The sequence below is a fragment of the Astyanax mexicanus genome, chromosome 2 (genome assembly GCF_023375975.1).
Source record: "Astyanax mexicanus isolate ESR-SI-001 chromosome 2, AstMex3_surface, whole genome shotgun sequence".
NCBI classification, from domain to species: Eukaryota; Metazoa; Chordata; class Actinopteri; order Characiformes; family Acestrorhamphidae; genus Astyanax; species Astyanax mexicanus.
In genome coordinates this window covers 35,601,622-35,616,852 of record NC_064409.1, presented here as the reverse complement: position 1 = coordinate 35,616,852, position 15,231 = coordinate 35,601,622, and the positions used below count along the sequence as shown (strand labels likewise).

At 36.7% G+C, this 15,231-nt stretch overlaps 1 protein-coding gene across 1 annotated transcript in view; it reads left to right on the top strand.

The window, feature by feature from the left end:
• The first annotated feature begins 390 nt into the window (after positions 1-390).
• The window catches only part of drd4-rs (dopamine receptor D4 related sequence), a 59,643-nt gene continuing 44,802 nt past the window's right edge, over positions 391-15,231 (top strand). Inside the window, exon 1 of the mRNA XM_022671649.2 lies at positions 391-1,094. The gene's annotated coding sequence lies outside the window, so the exon portion shown is untranslated. The remainder of the gene's footprint in view (positions 1,095-15,231) is intronic.

The following is a 15,231-nucleotide window of genomic DNA, read 5'->3' as shown; positions in this document are numbered from 1 at the left end:
TGAGTGAAAGAGAAACAGAATACAAAACTGAGTGAATGAGTGAATTAATGAGAGAGAGAGAGAGAAAATGACAGTGAAAGAGAGACAGAGAGAATGACAGAATACATGACAGTGAGTGAGTGAAGGAGAGAGAGAGAGAGAGAGAATGACAGAATACATGGCAGTGAGTGAGTTAGTGAGTGACAGTGAAAGAGAGCGAGAATGAGAGAATACAAGGCAGTGAGTGAGTGAATGAGAGAGAGAGAGAGAGAGAGAGAGAGAATACATGACAGTGAGTGAGTGAGTGGGTGAGTGAATGAGGAATGGGAGAGAGAAAGAAAGAAAGAAAGAAAGAAAGAAAAAGAAAGAAAAAATGACAGAATACATGACAATGGGTAAGTAAATGAGAGAGAGAGAATGAGAGAATACAAGAAAGTAAGGAAGTGAGCGAGTGAGTGAATCAAAGAAAGAGAGTACAAGGCAGGTAGTGAATGAGAAAGGCAGAAAGAGAATTCGAGACAGGGATTGAGAGAGAGACAGAGAGGGAGAAAGAGAGATAATATGACACAGGGAACGAAAGACTGAGAGTGAGCAACATAGAGAGAGAATACAAGTCAGGGAATGAATAAGAGAGAGAGAGAAAGAGAGAGAGAGTACAAGACAGGGATTGAGAGAGAGAGTGAATATGTAAAAGAGAAAGAGAGAGAGAATACGAGACAGGGAGCGAGAGAGAGAGAATATGAGAGAGCGTTGCATCCAGCTGGAGAGAGGAGGAGGTGGAGAACGCACACTGCTCTCCTCAGAGCGCATAATGAACACAGGATGACAGAGAGGAGAGGCGGCACCAGAACCCCCAGGAAACTTTCTTTCGTACCAGTGTGAGAAAAAGAGAGAGAGAGCGCATCAGGTAGAGGAGGGGACAGCAGAGCAGCAGGGCTGAGAGAGGAGAGTCCAGTGTTCAGATAAGAGTTCACAACAGCAGGAGCAGCAGAAGGACAAGCTGCTTTGACCTCCAGGCTACAGCGCTTGTGCTGAGCAGGAAAACTCGCTGAAAAATGGATTTCTGAGGATTTTCTGCAATGCTGCTCTTCAGCCTTCCAGTTTTATACTGTGTGGTGAGTGGCTTTTATTTTTTCTTTTTATTTCGCATGCTTTTTGTCTAAAACACGTTGCCTGAATATATTTGAAGTGCTTTTGCTAAATGATTACTGAACTCCAAAACCTGAGCAGATACAAATGCTGGTGATATAAAAGGTTAATTAAAAGGCTAGATGAAACTTACATCCACTTGTAGAGAATAGAGAATAAGATGGACTGGACAATTTTTTGTGCGAGTTATGTAAATTACAGCAAAAAGTGTTGAATATGGATGCGTTTTAAATAATCAAAGCACAAGGTTTTTTTTTTGTAACCATTTATTCATTCATGTACGCTTTCATTCAGTTATACTTTAATTCACTTAATTCATTTCTAAATTGGAAGATGGAATGAATGAAATGATTAAAAGACATTTGCATTTTATCGCTTTTGAAGTAATGCATATTATATATAAACATATAATAAGTGGAATAGGGCAGAAGTTGATGGGAAGTGATCTAAAGAGGTTTAAATTAATGTAAAATGCTGATTTGGTTTGTAAAATAAAAATAATAATAAAAAACCAACAAAAAGAGGTTTACTCTGCTTATCATATGAACAATATATTTTGGGAGTAAACTGACATTTTCCATTTATTTTTACAGCATAAATCGAAGATTATTTACTAACTAAATCTATTGTACTTCACTTTCGTTGAAGCTGCATGTACATTTCTGTTAGAATGTGATAGAAAGTGTATATCCATTTGGGTTTGTTTGTTGATTTACACAAAATAAAAATACCAGATGTCCTTTACGTTGTCAAATGAAAATGTCAAAATGAAAACCTTTATGTGCACTTCAAATTGACCTCCATTCAAAGTTCAGAATTGATCTGCTTATGTAAAGGTTTTGCTCCTACAGTGAGAAAGTGTAACAGGTGGACGCTCCACTAACCCGTAGTGAATGTAGGAGCCACAAGCTTTCATATTTCATCCTGTGAGGTATAAAATATGCTGTGAGGCGTAGCGCAGAAACAATCAGAAGCAAAACAGACTCACACTCTCCTTAACCTGACCTGTAATTCAGCAATGAATTTAAACAAATGATGATATTATTTTTGTTACAGAAATTTTAAAAATATCAGGCAGCTGGTTTATTCACTAGAGCTTAAGGATGATCAAGGGATACTAATAATGAAAACACACACACACAAACACATACACACATGCACAAAAACACACAAACACACACAAATACGTACTTCATCATACTCCCACTCACATACAGGCTTTGGCACATACCAATTTTTTTTTATCTCCAGCACTTCAGCCTAAAATTCCCTTTTACAACAAGCAATTACCCATCTGCTCGCTAATTGAGCTGGGGTCCTTAATTAGAGCTATTTAATCTCTAATTATTGAGACACTTTCACGGTGGACATGGTCCAAAAGTTGAAAAAAAGTGGGCTGAACCAAAAGGCCTGGGTCAAAAGGCTGGCCGTCACGCAGACAGGTGCACTGGCTGGCAGCTTAAACAAGATCAGCTCCCTGTTAAGTGTAATGATCGTGCACCACTGCTAAGATAAAAGAGATGACACTCAGATTCCATCACCATGCCGCTAATTAGGCTCCTAATGAATAGAGCTCATGGGTCTCCTTCTCCCTCACAGCTTTATATACATTAGTGAGATTGCCCAATTAAGATTGCTAATAATTGGTAATAAATAATCTCCTGAGAGGCATAGCTGGTTAAAAAAAAAAAAAAAAAGCAATGCTTACCTGTGAGCAATGCCACAGCTGTCATGTGGAGCTGAAGCGAACGTTTAAAAGAGTGAAAGAATGCACAGCAGGCTTCTAAAAACATCTAACTGCTGCAGATTTGTTGCAGATTTAATGCGCCTGGGAGAAAATACTATTTGTTTTTTTTCAGTCTACAATTCATAGTTTAAACAATTGGTCCAATCAAAAACAACTAAACAACAACAAAAAAAGCTATTTAAGTAGCAGTAGTTCACTCTTTCACTCTTTTGTGCTGTTTATACTCTTCTTCTTTCCTTATGATACACTTATACAAGGATCAATCTGGTGTATAATAGCTTTTGTCAAATGGCCCACTTTCATTTACCCCAGCATTCTAAAATAAAGCTCCCAACAGGCTTAAAATGCTAGTGATAGGGGCATAGTGTTGCTCATGCAAAGAAATCACTATTTTTTACACTATTTACACACTCAAAATAGCTCCACACTTCATTGGTGGAATTCTGAATTCTGATATTTAAAACGAGGATTGAGAACTTTAGTGTTTATTATAAAACACAGTTTTTTCTGGGCACCACCATCTTAAAATATAGATATATAATATTCTTGCATTTATCAGGAGTTGATATGCAACTTAGCTCCCACTTTATAATGTGTCCCTAAGTACTATGTAGTTACACGGTAACAATCCATGTAACTACATTGTAACTACTAATGAAGTACACATTGTTACAGATTAACTACAGAGGTACAGGTTATGTAATTACACATGTGTATTAAGGTTAATTTTGACTTGTGTAAGTACACATGTGTACCAGGGTGAGTGTACTTACACAAGTGATAGAGTAAGTGTACTTATGTGTGTGTACTTACACATGTGTAATAGTGTGTGTGTGTGTGTGTGTGTAAATTTATCCAACAGCTATTGTCTAGTATGTAATTAGGGCTGATTGAGTACACACACATTGTTACACATGTGTAAGTACACTTACTCTATCACTTGTGTAAGTACGCTCACCCTGGTACACATGTGTACTTACACAAGTCAAAATGAACCTTAATACACATGTGTAATTACATAACCTGTGCCTCTGTAGTTAATCTGTAACAATGTGTACTTCATCAGTAGTTACACTGTAGTTACATGGATTGTTACCATGTAACTACATAGTACTTAGGGACACTTATTATAAAGTGGGACCACAAATTATCATGAAATAATTTTTAAATGGCCACCCCCAGGGAACTATCTGAATGCACTGTGTGCATAAACAATCTTTTTTAATAAACTGCCTGTACACTTACAGTCAAAGCTCTCAGTGCCCCCATTTTAAATGTCAGGGTCCTTAGAATTCAACCAGTAAAGTGCGGAGCTACTTTGAGCTTGTTAAAAAACAATTTCTTTGCATGAGCAACACCATTCCCATATTGCTAGCACTGTAAACCGGTTGGGTATATCGCGGCTAAAAACGGTTGTCATCATGTTTTACTACAGCCCAAGTCCATTTCACACCATACTCCTTCTTTAAAATATGTCTAAAATGTCATATTTGTTTTAATTATGACACACAATGCACACAAAGGAATAAGTCTAGAGTTGGGTTACATTTCATTCTAAATATGAATTCTCCATTGCAAAGTAGATGTTGGAACTTTGCTATGAGAGATTGATTGCATTTAGCCACAACTGATTAGTTTTAGATCAGCATTGTCACTCAAAGCATTGTCCCAAAGGTTCTGGATGGTGTTCCATCATTCCAGAGGACATAGCTAATTTGCTCCACAGCACAATACAGAGGGGTTTTGCACCTGAGTTCAATAATTAGCAAGGGATTGTGGGAAAGATGTTGCCTTCTGTAGTTTTGGAAATTTGGAGCTGATATTTCAAACATAAATTCCTGGAGTCCAGGACTATGGATATATTTGTTTTTTTTTAAAGGAGGATCTCCATTGAGAAAAGCACTACCTTGGTGAAAAAATATACTTACCTAAAATATATGAAAAGTACGTTAATATTATGCCTTTATCAAATGTTTAAAAAGTAAACTTTGATCATAGTTTTAAAAAGTACAATATAGTGAATAAAAAAGACTACTATGAAGTACACTTTTAGTTTAATGTAATTTAATACAGTTGTAAAATACTTATTACCAAATATACTTTTAGACATTTTTAGCAAAGTGTGTTAAAAACATCTGTTACCATAGTTATACCTAAAGTACAATGTATCATGTAACTTTTTAAAAAGTACATTAAATTACTATATTGATAAAATGTTTTTAAAATACATTTAGGTATTACATTAATATAACAGTTAAAATGTATTTCAATGCTATGTAATTAGAATAAGGAAAATATAAATAAAAGTAAATTATAGGATACAGTGTTAAATAACATTCAAATGTGAAATAATAAAAAAAATAAGTCAATTTGTAACAAGCTAAGAATTGTAGTACAGTAAATTAAAGTATATTTTTATACCCAACAAAATATACTAGAAGTGTGCTACTTACAAAAGACAGATACAAGAAGTACTCCAATGTTAATATATTTAACATCAATTCTTAGTACATATACCTAATATACCTGGTGTATAATAGTGATACACTTGTAATACTTATACTTATTTAATGTATTATAATTTTATTGCAAGCATATTTAAAATATGCGGTTACATACATGAAGAAGTATGTTTAAATGTTTATTTAAAAGTATATTTAAAATAGTTCCATTTTAGTACACTGTAAAAAAAAAAAAGTGTAAAAAAACGGTATTTTTCCGGCAGCAGGGGCGCCAGAAAATGTCTGTAAAAAAACAGAAAAATTGTGTAATTTTTAAAACATACATAAACCGTAAAAAAACAGTTATTGTACGTATTGTAATCAACGTCTATTATTGTAATTTAATTACATTAAATGTTTTTCTTTTAACATATTTTATTTCTTAAAAAAGTGTCATGCACTCTTTATAAAATGGAATAATTCGTCATTTTACAAGAAATGTTTCTATAATTACATGAAATCTTTTAGTCAGTCAAGTCATTATCAACCGCTTTATCCAGCCCGGGGGTGGGGGGGTGGGGTGCTGGAGCCTATCCCAGCCAGCATCGGGCAGAACGCAGGATACACCCTGGACAGGCCGCCAATCCATCGCAGGGCAGACAGACACAGACACATTCACTCACACACAGGGGGCAATTTGTTTCTGACATCTAATTGGGAGGAAACCCACGCAGACACGGGGAGAACGTGCAAACTCCACACAGAAGGACCCGGATCGCCCCAGCCGGGAATCGAACCCAGGCCGTCTTGCTGTGAGGCGGAAGTGCTACCCACTGCGCCACCGTGCCGCCCATGATCTCTTTTAATTTTAACATATATATAACCTATGTCACCATTTGCTACTCCCAGGTGGTGGTGATGAAGCTGAGTTAAAAAAAAAACTTAGCTAATGATAATTTAGCAAATGCTCTCTACATCACTGCCATGTACAGTTATGTTCACAACCCAAAGCTCCAAGCCTATTTTTACCATTTTTTTTCACTATTTTATAAGAAGCAAATTACACTTTTTAAGAAATAAAATATGTTAAAATTAAAAGATTGCATGTAATTATAGAAACATTTCCTGTAAAATGACGAATTATTCCATTTTATAATAGTGCTTGACCCTTTTTTAAGAAATAAAATATGTTAAAATTAAAAGATTTCATGGGCGGCACGGTGGCGCAGTGGGTAGCACTTCCGCCTCACAGCAAGATGGCCTGGGTTCGATTCCCGGGTCTTTCTGTGTGTGAATGGATAAAGCGGTTGATAATGACTTGACTGACTAAAAGATTTCATGTAATTATAGAAACATTTCTTGTAAAATGACGAATTATTCCATTTTATAAAGAGTGCATGACACTTTTTTAAGAAATAAAATATGTTAAAAGAAAAACATTTAATGTAATTAAAGGGCAATTTCTTGTAAAATTACAATAATAGACGTTGATTACAATAAATACAATAACTGTTTTTTTACGGTTTATGTATGTTTTAAAAATTACACAATTTTTCTGTTTTTTTACAGACATTTTCTGGCGCCCCTGCTGCCGGAAAAATACAGTTTATTTACACTTTTTTTTAACATTTTAAAATGTTAACTTTGTGTAAAAATACAGAAAACTTAGCTTTTTTTGTCACAAAATATGACTTTATTTTTACAGTTAGTATTGTTCGAATTGTCATCTAAAATTTGTTAAAAAACAGATATTTAATGTATTTTACTCACACAGATTGTTTATGTTAAATCACATGACTCATTTCAATAGACAGTTTATTCTTGTCATTTTAATACCATTTGCCTGTCATTTTGAAATACAGGGAAATATTGTAAAATTTTACTTGGAAAAACTGTAAAAAAAATGTTTTTTTTTACAGTGTACAGTTAAGTACACTTTAAGCACAATTTAAGTAAGACTTTTGTACTATTTTTATACAATAAAAATATAATATGTACAAAAAAGTCTTTAAACATACTAAATTAATAACGTGGCTACAAGTAAACTATAGTGTACTAAATCATACAGTAACAATGCTCAGTATATTTTAGTCTATTTTTTTCACTAGGCTAGACTTAATTACAGGTCTGGAAAACAGTGTATCGTATAATATTATTTATTTTGTAGTTCAGAGTTTATTTTTGAGTCGCCAATTTTAGTATAATGAGTGACAAACTTTCAAACACACTGAAGTACCCACATAAAGATTGATATGTGTTAATGAAATAATTGTTGGCGTCTATGATTGTCCAAAAAAAAAAAAAAAAAAATTGAGAACTCATGTGGAGTTCATTTTCCTTTGTTTACCCAACTCGTACCTTCATGCTGCGCAATTACAGTTCTCCTGGCACAAGGGGTGAGAAACACGTTCGTTAAGCCTTATGGCCATCTGGTAGAGGGATCCACAGGTTGCCATGGTTGTGGGGCCTACATTGTCACTGCCACTTTCTATCATTAGGTACAGGGGAGACAATTACTTCACGTCTTGGAAGCAGCGTTGGGCGGAGGGCTCGTGAGTCAGAGAGGTGCTACTGAAATGCTATTTCAGGCGTGCAGCGAGTTCCCGGGGTTAAATCTGTCAAATCCATCCTCCTTGTTCACAAGGAGACGGAGGGGCTGGCATTGCTGCGTTACCGGGCTGCTTGTGTAGTCAGATAACAATAGAAAGTGCGGGAAAAAAAATGGAGGAAAACAACTATGTCAGAACAGTTTACACCTACACGCATCTCAAAGCAATTGTGCAGAGTCCCCTGTGGATGATTCTACAGCCACTCGCGTTTGAGTTCGCCTTGTAATTCAGCAGCAGCAGCAGCAGCCTGTCTGTGCTGCAGGACACTAAACTTCAGAGGCAGCGGGAAAAGACTGGTAATAAAGTAAGTGTTCCCTTGTGGCCCGACTGGAACTAGTTAGGGGCTTCATTCAGACACATATGGTTAACTGCTTAACTCATTCTCTGAAGGAGAAAAATTAGGTGTTTAGAATTTGCTTGATTAAAATAATTCAATCATAGTACTGAAAAATGAAAAAACATTATTTTTTATTAAAAAACACAGTAAGTCATCATTATGCAACATAAACGTAGTTTGTCTCATTTTTAACAGGTAACTTCTTTTATGTCATTGCACCTCTGTACCTAACAAAAGAAGTATCAATATTTTTACTTTAGACTTAAAAAATAGTTGCTATTTAATCACTAAAAAATGAGTTATGTGTTAGCTGAAGCTATTCGTTCACTCTTACATTGGCCATGAAAGCAAATATCCAAATAACAGATAATGCATGAACAAATAACGCAGTAATTCGTTTTAAAATGTAAAACTAATTTTATCGATGTATAACACACAGAGTGTCTCAGAAAATTAGAATATTACTGTATATAAGACCAAATGGTACTTTTGGCAGTGTGGGCAGTGTGCCAAGTCCTGCTGGAAAATGAAATCCACATATTTATAAAAGTTGTCAGCAGAGGGAAGCATGAAGTGCTTTGGACTTGATAAAACACAGTGGATCAACACCAGCAGATGACATGTCTCTCCAAACCATTACTGATCATCAGTAAATTTTACATTTCATTTAGAAATCAAGAGAGCCGAGTCTGGAGGAAGAGTGGAGAGACACACAGTCCAAACTGCTTGATTGAGGTCTAGTGTGAAGTTTCTACAATCAGTGATGGTTTGGAGAGACATGTCATCTGCTGGTGTTGATCCACTGTGTTACATCAAGTCTAAAGCACTTGATGTTTCCCTCTGCTGACAGCTTTTATAAATATGCGGATTTCATTTTCCAGCAGTGTTGTCCCACAGAATCTTACAGCACTTCATGCTTCCCTCTGCTGACAATTTTTATGGAGATGCAAATTTCATTTTCCAGTAGGACTTGGCACACTGCTCACACTGCCAAAAGTATTAGTTGGTCTTATATAATATTTTTAATTTATGAGACACTGATTTTTGGGGGTTTACTGGCTGTAAGCCAGAATCATCAACAATAAAAGAAGTAAACGCTTAAAATAGATGACTTTTTGTGTAATACAAATATATTATATATGAGTTTCACATTTTGAACCTAATTACAGAAATAAAGTATTTTGTCAGGGAGGGATATTGAAATTTTTTGAGATGCACTAGTATATGCTCTAATAGATCACACCTGGAAAAAAAAAACTTAACATGAGCTCATCTTTCTTTCAATATATATATATATATATATATATATATATATATATATATATATATATATATATATATATATATATATATATACATACATATACTACAACCCTTTAAAAGAACATGGTTATAGAAAAAAACACATGTGCACAAATGTAAGGGTGGTACATAGATGTACAGTACAGTGAATAAGCTTGTTCCAAATTTATGTATAATCAAATATATACGTCACTTACAATACTATTGTGCTGCTCTCTTGACAAAGTGCTCTTGTATAGCAGTTACAGCTTGTTCTCCAGAGAAATCCATGTCTGCATCTCGAGCCACACACATCTACACTTACTACATAAATGTACGCAATTGGAATTTAATGGTGCGCTATTTTGTGTCACAAGACAGCACACTGTGCAAGTCACTGTATTTCGATCATCAATGACATTGATTATGTTAACAACTAACCCCACCCCAGCCCAGAACATAATGACCGCAGAAAAGTGGAATAAAGTGTTTGATTGCGAGGAATATTGACAGCAGATTGAAAAAATTGAAGCGCTCACCACGAAGGCTTGATGCCCGTATGCCAGTCGAAGACTGCACCCCTTACTGTGAGTAACACATTCATTCATTTACACCACCTTTCTCAAAGATTCTTCACCCAGTGGGGAGCCTTGCTCAAGATCCATAGGTTTTCTTCACCATCACAGATCCACCAAACATTCCTTTGTACTGTGCCAAGATGAGGAGATTGATGAAGAGGACACAACAGCACAGCACTGAAATCTAGAACAACAAATTCCCCATTCTCTGAGCCGTCCAAGAGGAATTACCAGTAATGTGGGAGCCATCAGAGCTAATAGGTGATGACATGTTCTGAATGAGATACAATTACCTCTGCAAAAGAGAGACAACAGTAGAGTAGCTTGGAACGAGACAGCTTTTATCATGGGCACCAGATAAATGATCTCTTGGTGGGGCATCAACAGCTCTTGGTGTGGTTTATGATGAGCCCTGATTTTGTATTATGAGAGATGAGAATTTCTGATTCCTGCTCTGCTGCTGCAGAGGGAGGGAGAATAAAGCAGATAATCGTCTATATACACAGATAATCTAATAAAAGACTTGCTTCCTGTTAGATGACCATGGAAGCCTCCACACTTTAGTGCAGAGTCTAATCGAGACTGTAACTGTCAAAAACTCCTAAGCCATGCCGCTAAATGCAAACATTAGATACATCATCAAATGGATGCTAAGATTGCTAACACAGTGTCATAAAAAAACATTTGAACCCTTACAGATTTCTTTTGTTTTTGCTTTTTTTTAATCATATCTACATTTTTCAGATTATCAAAGAAACTTTAATATCAGTCTAAGAAAACCTGAGTAAATTTTAAAAAGGTCTCACTTGCCTCAGTTAAAATCAGTGTTAAGGATTAAATGATAACAAAGAGACTGGTTAAAAATAATATCCATGGCAAAAACCAACCATAAAAAACCCCACAAAGGAGCGTCTCACATTTGCCAACTAACATCTTGATGATCCCCAGGACTAAAATAAAATTATTTCTGGGCTGAGGAGACAAATGTGGAACTTTTTGGAAGATGTGTGTCACGTTACATTTGGTGTAATACAAATATATACTTCCAGAAAAAGAATATCATGCCAAAAGTCAAACATGGTGACGGTAGAGTGATGGTCTTGGGCTGCTTTTGCTGCTATACTTGATGGAACCATGAATTCTGCTCTCTATCAGAAAATCCTAAAGGAGGACTGTTCGGCCATCAGTTTGTGACCTTAAGCTCAGGCATACTTGGGTTCTGCAGCAGGTTGACAACAAAATGAAGGTTTTGAAGTCTGATTGAGATTGCTTATTGTCAGGTACCACCATGCTGGATTGCTGTTTTTGCCGTCAAGGGTGGCACAACCAAGTTATTAGGTTTAGGGGGCAGTTGCTTATGCACATAGGGCCAGGTTGATTTGATATATTTTTTTACTTTATAAATTAAATCTATATATCATTTACAAAAGGCTTTTTTATATTTACTCAGGTTAAATTTGCATGATATTAAATGTTTTTGTTATTCTGAAAAAACTAAAGAAATCTGTAGGGGGGCCAAATTCTTTTTGACAGTATGAATAGAATGGCACTGAACAAGGTCCGGCAATTAAGTTTGGCTGCGGGCCAAATATTTTCCGAGCCATGAAATGAAGTGTAATGGGAGTGAGTGCTACAGATTAGTAGCTCTCCAACCCAGAGGGTTGTTGAACCCAATTTCAGAACACTTGAAATCAAGGCAGGTAAACCCAAGAAGAAAGAAAAATAAATAAATAATCACACCACTCCTCACGCGCGATCGAACCCGTGTCGTCAGGGTCGCGGCACAATACACTACTGCTTACTGCTACCCCATCTAGTGAACTGGGACACAGCTGGGAAAAAACACACTTATAAGGAGGTAGGGAGCCCAAGAACGGGCGGAAAATGAGAACAGGCGGAAACTAAAGTCGCAACAGAGAGACAGGGGAGGAATGAACAAAAGGTTGCCAGATAAGCATTTTATTTATTTATTTTTTTCATTATCGTTCACTATAGTTCAAACAATCTGACAGGCAAGATGTTTCAGTATTTTGAATGCATACTTCCTCAAATGTTTGTTAAGTACAGACAATTAAAGAATGGGACACAGCCCACTGTTTTTTTTTTGTTTTTTTTTTGAATGAGCAATGTGATTTTCCTTTGTCTGTCCATCCTAAGGTGACCTCAGTGTGATTGGATTAGATGGTCTTCACTCAATTGTTCTCTAGACAAACCCCTTTTGGTGTTTGTCTTATAATGGGAGAGGGGAGCTCCTGAATACCGGTCATAAATGAACGGAATGCCAGTCGTACTTCCATGGTTGGTCACACAGAGGGTGTTAGAGGTGTAATGAGATACCAAACTGAGTGCGTAGGTGGGGGCGTAATGTGCAGACCCTAAGTCAAGGGCAATCAGAAAGACAGCAGTAACAGCCTTACAGAAAGTAAGGCTGTTACTGAGAGAGTTACTTTTTTCATAATCTTGATTTCTGATTAAATGCAAGACTAGAAAAAGACACCCCAAACAAAGCCCTGCATGCACACCCACACAAGCAACATAAACAACAAAAATTCAAAACAGATAAAGATATGATACCATAGCTAACAGATGTACAAACAAGCAACGAATCTGAAAACACCAGACTCGATACGAACATGCACCTTCCAGCTGGCTCTGTTCCTACAGCTGATATCTCATTCACCTCTTCTCTGCTTGATTCTGGCTCAGTCCCTCGATTCTCCCTCTGTTTCTTCTTCATAGTTTACAAGCTGTCTGAGTAAACCAACAGCGAAAGCAGGGCCCATCTGTGGGTCCATCTGAGTCTACGTAGGGGTTAACAGCTCCCGGCATGTTAATTTAATTTCCCTTATCGATCGCAAACCAACATTTATTTAAAATCTCATTCTAATCTCTTTCAAAATCTTTATCTTCAACAGTATTGGAAATGCCTGCAGTTTAACCATAGAATCTAAAAAGCACAAGAGACAGCAGTGGTATACTCACATGTGGAAAAATAGTCTCTTTGAACATACTCTGAATGAATTACAGGAATACGAATGTGTTCTGACTACTAATGATTCACCTGAAAGACAGAAATTGCTGTTGTGTATAATTTTTTTATGACCCCAGAGACTGGGATGCAGAATGATTTCTGTATTGGTGCATGTAGAACGGGTATCCACGAAACCAGTCCAGCTCAGTTCTAGCCTAGCCTGGTCTCTTCTAATTCATTTAATAGTCTTTTCAACACCCAGTCTCAACACACAATGTTTTATAGTCTGGAAAAACAAATTTCCCCCTCTCCACATAGACAACAAACACAAATACATACTAAACAATTGAAAAGTGCTTTGCTGTCCACTGATCTGAGCACTTTAGGACCAAGAAAAAAATATAGTATATAGAATTATGCTAGAACTAAAGACCTATAATTGGGATGGCAATAGAAAGCATGAAGCATGAAACATCTGGCCCGTGAGGTTGTTTTGAACTATATTGAACGATAATGGAAAAAAAATAATAATAAAATGCTCCCCTGTCTCTCTGTTGTGCTCGGCATGACTTTAGTTTCCGTTTAGTTTGTTGTTTTTCCACTCATTCTTGGGCTTCCTATCTCCTTATAAGAGGGTTTTTTTTCCTGGCCATGTTCTAATTCACTAGCCGGGGCAGCGGTAGTGTATTGGACCGCGACCCTGACAACACAGGTTTGATCCTGCATGAGGAGCGGTGTGCTTATTTATTTATTTTTTCCTTTCTTCTTGGGTTTACCTGCTTTGAGATCAACTGTTCTGCAATTGGGTTCAACAACCCTCTGGACTGGAGAGCTACTAGTCTGTAGCCAGTGTTGGGAGTAACGGCGTTAAAACTAACGGCGTTACTAACGCCGTTACTTTTTTTCAGTAACGAGTAATCTAACTAATTACTATGACTGTAACTATAACGCCGTTACCATTTCCGACACACCGTTACTGCACGTTACTTTAGCAGCTCTATGAACTTTTTTTTTTTTTTTTCGCTTTGCCCTGGTTAACCCCTCCTTTTTCCGGTGAACTTGAGCTTCTGGCCGCTGTGCCTGTGGTTTGGCGTGGTGAAGTGAGGCACAATTGTGACGATTTGCGTGCTCTAATCAATTCAGTGATTGCCGTGGACAACCCAAGTTCCGAATTAAGGACGTTAAGCTCTTTTTAGCTGCTCTGGTTTTTGTGGTGCTGCTGCTTTCTATTTTAGAGCTTAGATTCTCTGCCCGAATCCCACCTGACCTGAGGACCGACCCGAAATCAGGCTCCTATTTTTATTTTATATAAAGCTCTGGTGTGATAATCACAATGTTGCTAAGTAACCAATTATTATTGTTCACTAAAGCGAACGAAATAGCGAAAATTGAAAGTGAAAAACATTTGTGTTAACTGAATCTAATAAAAACGGTAATTAAAAGGAAAAACATAACTATCTCGAACTGTATTTTGTGTTTATAAAACTAACTAAAACGAACTGAAATTACTGATAGAATACCCTCATTTTTGTGTTTAATTTATTTATAAGCGCTGTTGTACAGCGGAGTTGTACAGCAGGAGTTGTTGTGCCGAGCGCGCGGCACTCGTGGTCCGTTAGTTCTTGTGTAAAGCGCTCGCGCTAGCAAGCCCACCCTAAAATGAACAGAAAAAATAAAAACAAAATAAAATTAAACTATAATAAAAATGAAAACTGTAATCACGTAGCTCTGGGCGCACGTGAACGCCTCCGCGTTTGACTTGCAGCATTGTGTGTAGCTGTTCTTAAAAATCATTTAAATTAAATAATAGTTCTATGCTTCTATGTTACAGTGTTAATTAACATAATTCTGATTATATTTCGCTCATTCAATCAGCCCGAAAACAGACAGTTTATGGGGCGGATCGGGTCAGGCTCATAATGACAGTTTATGGTTCGGGCTTGGGCAGAATGTGCACGGGCTCCGTCTGGGTCGGATTTTTTGGGCACGATCTAAGCTCTATTCTCTTTTGGTGAAGCTGTTATATTAATACCATTTGAACGGGCATTAAATTGTTGTTTTTGTCCATTATTTTGTTTTATATATACATATTTCTTTTGAGTGTGGCTTGGTTTGCTTAATTTCATCCCCAGACGCGTT